Below are 7539 nucleotides of genomic sequence, written 5' to 3'. Positions count from 1 at the left end.
TCACCCTTCAGATCTCAATTCAAGCATAATCTCCTAAGGGAAGAACCCCTCACACCTTCCCACGTGGTCCCATAGTTCTTTACTCACATCACACCAGCCTTCCTCTCCTTTCAAAGCAGCTATATCTCAACCTGTCACTTCATGTCTATGGGATGATTTGCTATTATCTGACCTTCCCACAAAAGCATGAACTCCAGCAACGTAGGGATGGGGCATCTTGTCCACCACTCTGTTCCCACACCTCAAAAGAACACATAATAAGAGTTTAGTTACTACACTGGATGGATGATGGATAAATGGGCGGATGGATGGATGATTACAAAATCTAAAAACCAAAAACAAAGACAAAAAACTTTCCATCCACCCGGGTAAGAGATGGGACCAGAATGCAAAGCCCAAAGCCTCCGACCTGTCGCACTTGCTCTGCTCTGCCTGATGGTCACCCACTCCCACAGCACCAGCACAACCAGCACAAACACACAGGACGCTCTCAGGCACACGCAACCCCCAGACTCTGAACCTAGAAGACTGTGCCGACTTCCGTAGAGCAATCTACGGAAGCAAAACTCTCCAGGCGGTAACCGTCCTGTCCAGACTGTCCCCGCACACCCTCCACACACATCACATCCCACATCCCACATGCCTGGAGCTTCCGAGGTGCCGATTCAATGGATCCAGAGAGATGCGGTGAGCCACCCACTGGAGAAGCTGTGATGGCCGCAGAAGCTGGTGGCGTGCTGCCCTCTGGTGGTCATGGTGGCGCTGCAGCTGCTAGGCTTCCCGAAGGACAGTGGCCCATATTGGCCGCGCACCTTCGTTCCATCCCTGACTCAACAGTGACCTCTCCAGGACTTCTTTCTCTTTGCAAATGGAACACAGTGTTTTCCAAACTTTGGCCCTTCAGGTAGCATCACAATTTTGCCCATCTCATATGACACCAGCTCTATTTTTTTTTTTGTCTCTAAATGTTAGTGTATAAAATAACTTTTTTCCCCTTTTTTTGGCCACACCACGTGGCTTGTGGGATCTTAGTTCCCTGACCAGGGGTTGAACCCAGGCTGACCAAAGTGAAAGCATGGAGTCCTAACCACTGGACCACCAGGGAATTCCCTAAAATAACTGATTTTAAAAAAAGAAACTTGAATCTTCACAGTAGATGGGGGAAAAAAACAATTTTACTCACTATAAATAGGACAGGGGAGGGAGATATGGAGGAGTGGGGAAAAAAGAAAACAAGGATTACCAAAAATTTTTTACAATAAAGATTACCATTTGACAAACAAATATAAATAATGACTTGCCCGGGCAGTGAAAGTATAAAGAACAGCGCAGAAATTATCATAAAAGTCAGGATAGGGGTGATCTCTGGGTGAAGGAAGGAGGCTGTAATTGGGAAAGGATAGTGGGAGTTCCCAGAAACCCAACTCCCCTTAATCTGAGAAGTAGTTACAATCATGTGTTAACCTGGACGTATGAGTTGACTGCATTTTTTTCTGTATTTTTATCTCACAATAATAAAAAAAAAAAGCTTGGGGACTTCCCTGGTAGCACAGTGGTTAAGAGTCCACCTGCCAATTCAGGGGACACGGGTTTGAGCCCTGGTCCAGGGAGATCCCACATGCCATGGAGCAGCTAAGCCTGGGAACCACAACTACTGAGCCCACGCACAGCAACTACTGAAGCCCATGCGCCTAGAGCCCGTGCTCTGCAACAAGAGAAGCCACCGCAATGAGAAGCCCGTGCACCTCAACGACGAGTAGTCCCTGATCGCTGCAACTAGAGAAAGACCGCGCGCAAAAACCTAAAAACAAAAATAGCTCAAAGCTTGGAGCATGTCTGTGGTGGCCGGGCTGCTGTCCGAGGGTCTTGGGGCCAGGGTGATGAAAACAACATGAACCCACTCTCGGGGGACAGTTATCACCCCAATCACCAGGCGGGCTGCTCTGGTTCAGTTAACCTTCAAGGGTTAGTCACTGACACTGTCCATTCTGATTGGTTGAGTCCTGCACCGTGCCAGTTGTTAAATATGTTTGTGATCAGCTGATATTCATTAAAGCATGTGTGTAACTGTTAACCGAAGCACTGCCCACCGAAACCCCATCGCACATCGCTCACATACCTCCAGTGGGGCATGTACCGAGCCTCAGGGCAGGCGAGGCTTTACCCGGCCCCTCCCAGGGCGGCTCTAAGGATGCAAACATCACCACCAGGCAATCACCAGCGCGGAGCCCGTACAGAAGAACGTGGGAGCTGGGACGCTCCAGGTACAGGTGAGCATGTTGAGGCCCAGAGCATGAAAGGAATTCCGCCGGGGAACTCACAAGTGTTCTGCTGTCTGTTTCTTATCTAATCCTTACAACACCCCTGCCCAGGAACAGCTGGGGAAACTGAGGCCGGACGCAGCAACCACCATTCTTTCCCTCGACTGGATTTTTATTTTGTTTTGTTTTTTTCATTTTTCTCCTCTTTTCCGTGTGCCTTTCCTTCAAGGAACCCTGCTGCTGACTCACTGAGTGCCGACCCCTCCCTGTCCCGCCTTATTAAGCCCGCCCCCATTTTTATCAAATGTGTCTGTCCAAGCATAGTGAGGAAATCTGGAAGAACAGACCCCATCATGTTTTCTTCTTTCTACATTTTTTCATTTTCTGATTCCTTTTTATAATAAGGTTTGAAAATACAGTTGTGTGTTAAGGAAATACAGCAGTGCAGTTTTGGACCATGAGCTCTAATACAAGAATGAGGAGGTGGTGGGGGTGGAGGCATCCTCTGCCTTCTAGTTGCTAAGTGACCCTAGGCAAGTCCTTCCCCTGCCTGGGCCTCAGTCTCCCCATCTATTCAATCAGAAGGATGTGCTAGCTATTCTTCATCTCCAACCCCTACTCCACCCCACCCATTTTCCCACCCTGCTCTGTGCCCCAGAAGTTGGCCTCTGCGGTCTGCACCACCCAGACACACTTGCTGGCTGGCTTCTGGGTCCCAGAAGCTGGGAGGAGAGAGAAAAGGCAATATTTCTTCCCTGCTGGCTTCCTCCTTTGGGTCACGTTTCTGGCAGTAGCTCAGCCCTCTCCGTGAGTACGGCTCCTGCGGGGCAGCCCCTGCTTTATGTCTCCAGTTCTCAGTGGAGCCCCCATCCCCTGCCCTTGTCCACCCACCCTCTCATTCTTCCCACTGTTGCTCTTCCATAGGACCCTGATGCCTGGGTTGGGTCCCTTTACCCACCATTTTTCCCCTCACTAAATCCACCTGAATTGGATTCCGTTCCCTGCTGGAACCTCAAGTAACACAAGGATTTGGTTAGTCTATGCAGCAAGTATAAATTTCCCAGACCACGTCCCCGGTATAAGAAACCTATTTCCCTATTTCTTCATATTTAAACTCATTCTAGCTTTTAAGCTCCCATTTCCACTGAAGGTAGGGAAACAAAGTGCAAACATTAAACAGAACAGCCACTTCACTCCACTCCTCTTTCAGTAAATGCCCCTTGTCTTCAGGTTTCACGGGCGCACTCCGAGCCAGAGCCCAGAGGCAAGGTGGGGAGGCGTCACATGGCGCACCAGCACCTGGGAGGGTTGTCGGGCTGGGAGTGGCGCTCAGCCCTCACTGGGCTCTGAGTCGGGGTCCCCCTGATTCCTGTTGCTGCAGGAACTACAGTTCGGCCAAGGCCCCTGGTAATTCCTGAGACCCTGAGGCCCACTCAGGACAGCATACACACTCAGACACATGCACACCCTCTCTGGGGGCTTGAGGGCTCTAGCCTGCCCCTCGATGCTGTGCTGGAGTCGCTGGCCTCACCGATGCTGTCCTCAGGCTGCTCCATTTCTACACTTCCCTCGGCCACTCTGCTCCACCAGTCGGGCGCCATATTGGGCTTCTCTATGAGGCCTTCCCTACAACATTAACTGGGGTTGACTTGGAGGATGGGATGCTGGACACATTCTCGGGAACCCGGTAATTCTAAACCCTAACCACAGCCCCTCCGTCTGGTCCTTCCACACTCGCTAATTGAACTCATCTCCTTTAGGGCAGGAGAACATTCTTCACTGCCACCCGTTCTTCCCCACCCTGTGGTTTATGGTGTAAATTGTGTGCTCTGGGTCCCCTTGGCTTTGTGTGTGATATGCCAAGCCAAGCTTTGAGAACTAAAAAAACAAGCGAACAGACACATTTTTCTCTCTCCTGCATCTGGCTCTTGGAATCAAGCACTTTGGAACTCAAAACTCTAGAAGCTGACTCTCAGTTGCCCAGGCTTCTCAGGGATCCTCCCTTCCCTGGGGTCTCAGCCTCAAGGTCCACTCTTAGCAATAGGGATGATCTTCAATGTCACTTGTAGCTGCAACCAGCTCCAAATCATTCACTTACTCATTCAGTTAACAACCATTTCTTGGGTACTGTCAGGCACCAGGTGCTATGCTGGGCACTGGGAATACAGTAGAGAATTGAAACAGACACGATCCATGTCTTTGGGGAGCCTGGAGCCTCCTGGGGAAGGCAGGTGCTCATCAGAAGAGGGACAGTAATGAATGTAAAGTGACAATGGCATAAAGTGCTGTGAAAGAGAGGCACTGGGGCTACAAGGGCAAAGAATAGAGGAGTTTACCCTAGCAAGGAGTTCGGGGCGGGGAGGGTTGAGCTCTGAAGGCAGTGTAGGAGCTTAACCACACAAAGAGAGGAAACCAGAGGTTCAAAGCAGGAGATGCCAAGGGCCCTTGGTGGCAGAGAGCACAGAGCCCGTGAGAGGCTGAGAAGAACAGAGAAGCAGAAACATGCTCCAGGCCCAGCTAGGTGTGCAGGGTCTTTAGGACACCTGAAGAATCCTAAGAGTATCTTTTGTTTTATTATTATTAAACCATAGGTGATCTATAATATTATATTAGTTTCAGGTGTACAACATAGCTATTCAAAATTTTTATAGATTATACTCTATGTAAAGTTAGTATAAAATATTGGCTACATTCCCTGTGCTGTATAATATGTCCTTGCAGCTTAGTTATTTTATACATAGCAGTTTGTACCCCTTAATCCTCTACCCCTATCCTTCCCCTCCCCCATATCTTAATAGCAGTGGGAAGCAGCGGGGTGGGGGGTGGCGCTGTATCTGGATTTCTAGATATTCCCTGTGAGTCTGGTGTAGACAGAGGTCAGAGGGGAGGTGGGGAGACTAGTTAGGAGACCTTAGACCAGAGCAGAGACAATAGTCCCTAGAATTAGTGCAGTGGTGATGGGATGAAGAAAGCTGGATAGATTCAAAAGTTGCCCCGAAGTTAAGAGTGGTGGGACTTGGTGATGGATTCGACATGGGTGGGGTGGGGGGGAGGAGTGAGGGAAAGAAAGATTAGGGTCCCTGTTCTGCAGGAGTGGATAGAAGTGGACAGGTGATGGCATGGTCGGCTGAGACGGGAACTCTGACACAGGACCAGGTAGGGCAGGAAGGTTGTTTTTAGACGGTTTGGGGCAGGCTAGGCGTGAGGGTCCCGTGAGATGTCCAAGGGGAGGCGCCAGTTAGCAAAGTGGATTTGTGGGTTTGCACTCAACAGGTGGTTTGGATCTTGGTGAGTTGTCTGCACACAGACAGGAAGAGTGAGAAGAGCAAACAGAGCCCCAAGGACTCCCGCGTTCGATGGCCTGGTGGCAGAGGACAAGACTGAAGAACCCAAACAGCGAATTCAAGCGTAGGGTAGAAACAGTACAAAGAAAATAGAAACTAATGACAACCAGAATGCAAAAATGCAGGGCTGCCTACAAATAATGAGGCATGAAACCCACTCCCAATTATCAGAAGTAAGGATTAAAGCTGAAGATACACAGTACGTTAAAATAATTTATTATGAATAACAATGGTCATAACCATCTGCCTGTAAAAATCCCAAATAATTTCCCCCTAAAATGAGAGATAAGAGAGGAAGGAAAAGCATACGATGGGAAATCAAGATTTCTGTATTTAAGATAACCTCTGGTATAATAAAAACAAGAGGTATGACTTCTAACCCACCCAAGGAAACTAACTGGAGAAAGCATGGCTCGTTAGAAACAAAACGACAGAAGTAAACCAAACATAATAGGTGACACAATAAATGTGCACAGATTAAATTCATCCAAGACGTAGATTGGATCCCAAACCCAAATCCAAATTGTTAGACTTCAAAATGAGGTTTTCCTGATATCTGATGGAAGACCCAGGAATACCAAACCCTGCGCTGGAGGACCCAGGAATACCAATACCAAACGACCCCTTCTCATGAAGTTCCCAAGAGACAGACTCTCCAAAAACAAAAGAAAATAGAAAACAAGTTTCCACATTATTATGTTTAGGCTTGAGCCCTAACAAGGACAAGGACACCAGTTCATGGGTTGCCAGATACAGCAAGTAAAAATACAGGATGCCCATTTACATTTGATTTCAGATGAACACCAAAGAATTCTTTACTTTTTAATTTTTTTTAATAAAAATGATATTTGCCTTGGAGAAATACAGGTCACGCAAGAAATGACAAAACAGCAACAAAATAAACCCCCAAAACGGACACGTGATTATGATACAGCACCTCCGGCCACAACAGCATTTATTAATGAATATTAAAAAGTAATTTTATTATTTTTGTCTGCTCTTTCCCCAGCTTTAACTACTTGTTTTTGGAAGCTTGAGTTTCTAAGAAAATTCCACAGCTATCCCAGCCCCTACGATGTGACTGAGGTTAAAATCCCATTCCCGCCGTAGGGAAATACATTTCTATCCTCGGGGATTCTGAGCTAGACCTTAGGAAGTTAAAAAAAAACAAAAGGTGCTTTCATTAGGATCCTTCGAACATGGGGAAAATGCAGCCACTGTGCATTGAAACATGATCCAGTTTGGATACATAAGTATATTTTCAGCCTAAGTATGTCCCATGCAATAGTTGGGACATACTTGAGCTAAAAAGGGACCATTATTTGAAATTCAAGTTTAACTGGGTGGCCTATATTTTATGTAGCCACCCATCATGCCATAGCAGGTATATTAGAAAAATGAGATCCAGGAAAGAGGGAGATGGCACCCACCCAGCCACGTAAAGGGGAACGTGGACTAGCAGGTGACCTTCCCACTAGTAAAAGCGGGCTCACCGGGCTTCCCTGGTGGCGCAGTGGTTGAGAGTCCGCCTGCCGATGCGGGAGACACGGGTTCGTGCCCCGATCCGGGAGGATCCCACATGCCGTGGAGAGGCTGGGCCCGTGAGCCATGGCCGCTGAGCCTGCGCGTCCGGAGCCTGTGCTCCGCAACGGGAGAGGCCACAATAGTGAAAGGCCTGCGTACTGCAAAAAAAAAAAGTATGTAGATTGTTGCTTTAGACATAATTGTGTGACTATTGCACACTCTAGTGTAAACCTAACAAGGGAGAGTTCGGGGCAGGGGGGTGGGTAGGAAGCACCCCATCACTATATGATCTTCCTCCAGGGATGCTTGGAAGGGGATGCTGGCACTGGGAGAGAAGCTGGCCTGAATGTCATCAGAAGTCTCTCCGAGGGAATGCCCTGGAGGTCCCTCCAGGGAATGGAGGACTCCGT

The sequence above is a fragment of the Phocoena phocoena genome, chromosome 15 (genome assembly GCF_963924675.1).
Source record: "Phocoena phocoena chromosome 15, mPhoPho1.1, whole genome shotgun sequence".
Classification (NCBI taxonomy): Eukaryota; Metazoa; Chordata; class Mammalia; order Artiodactyla; family Phocoenidae; genus Phocoena; species Phocoena phocoena.
Note: the sequence above shows the minus strand (reverse complement) of the source record.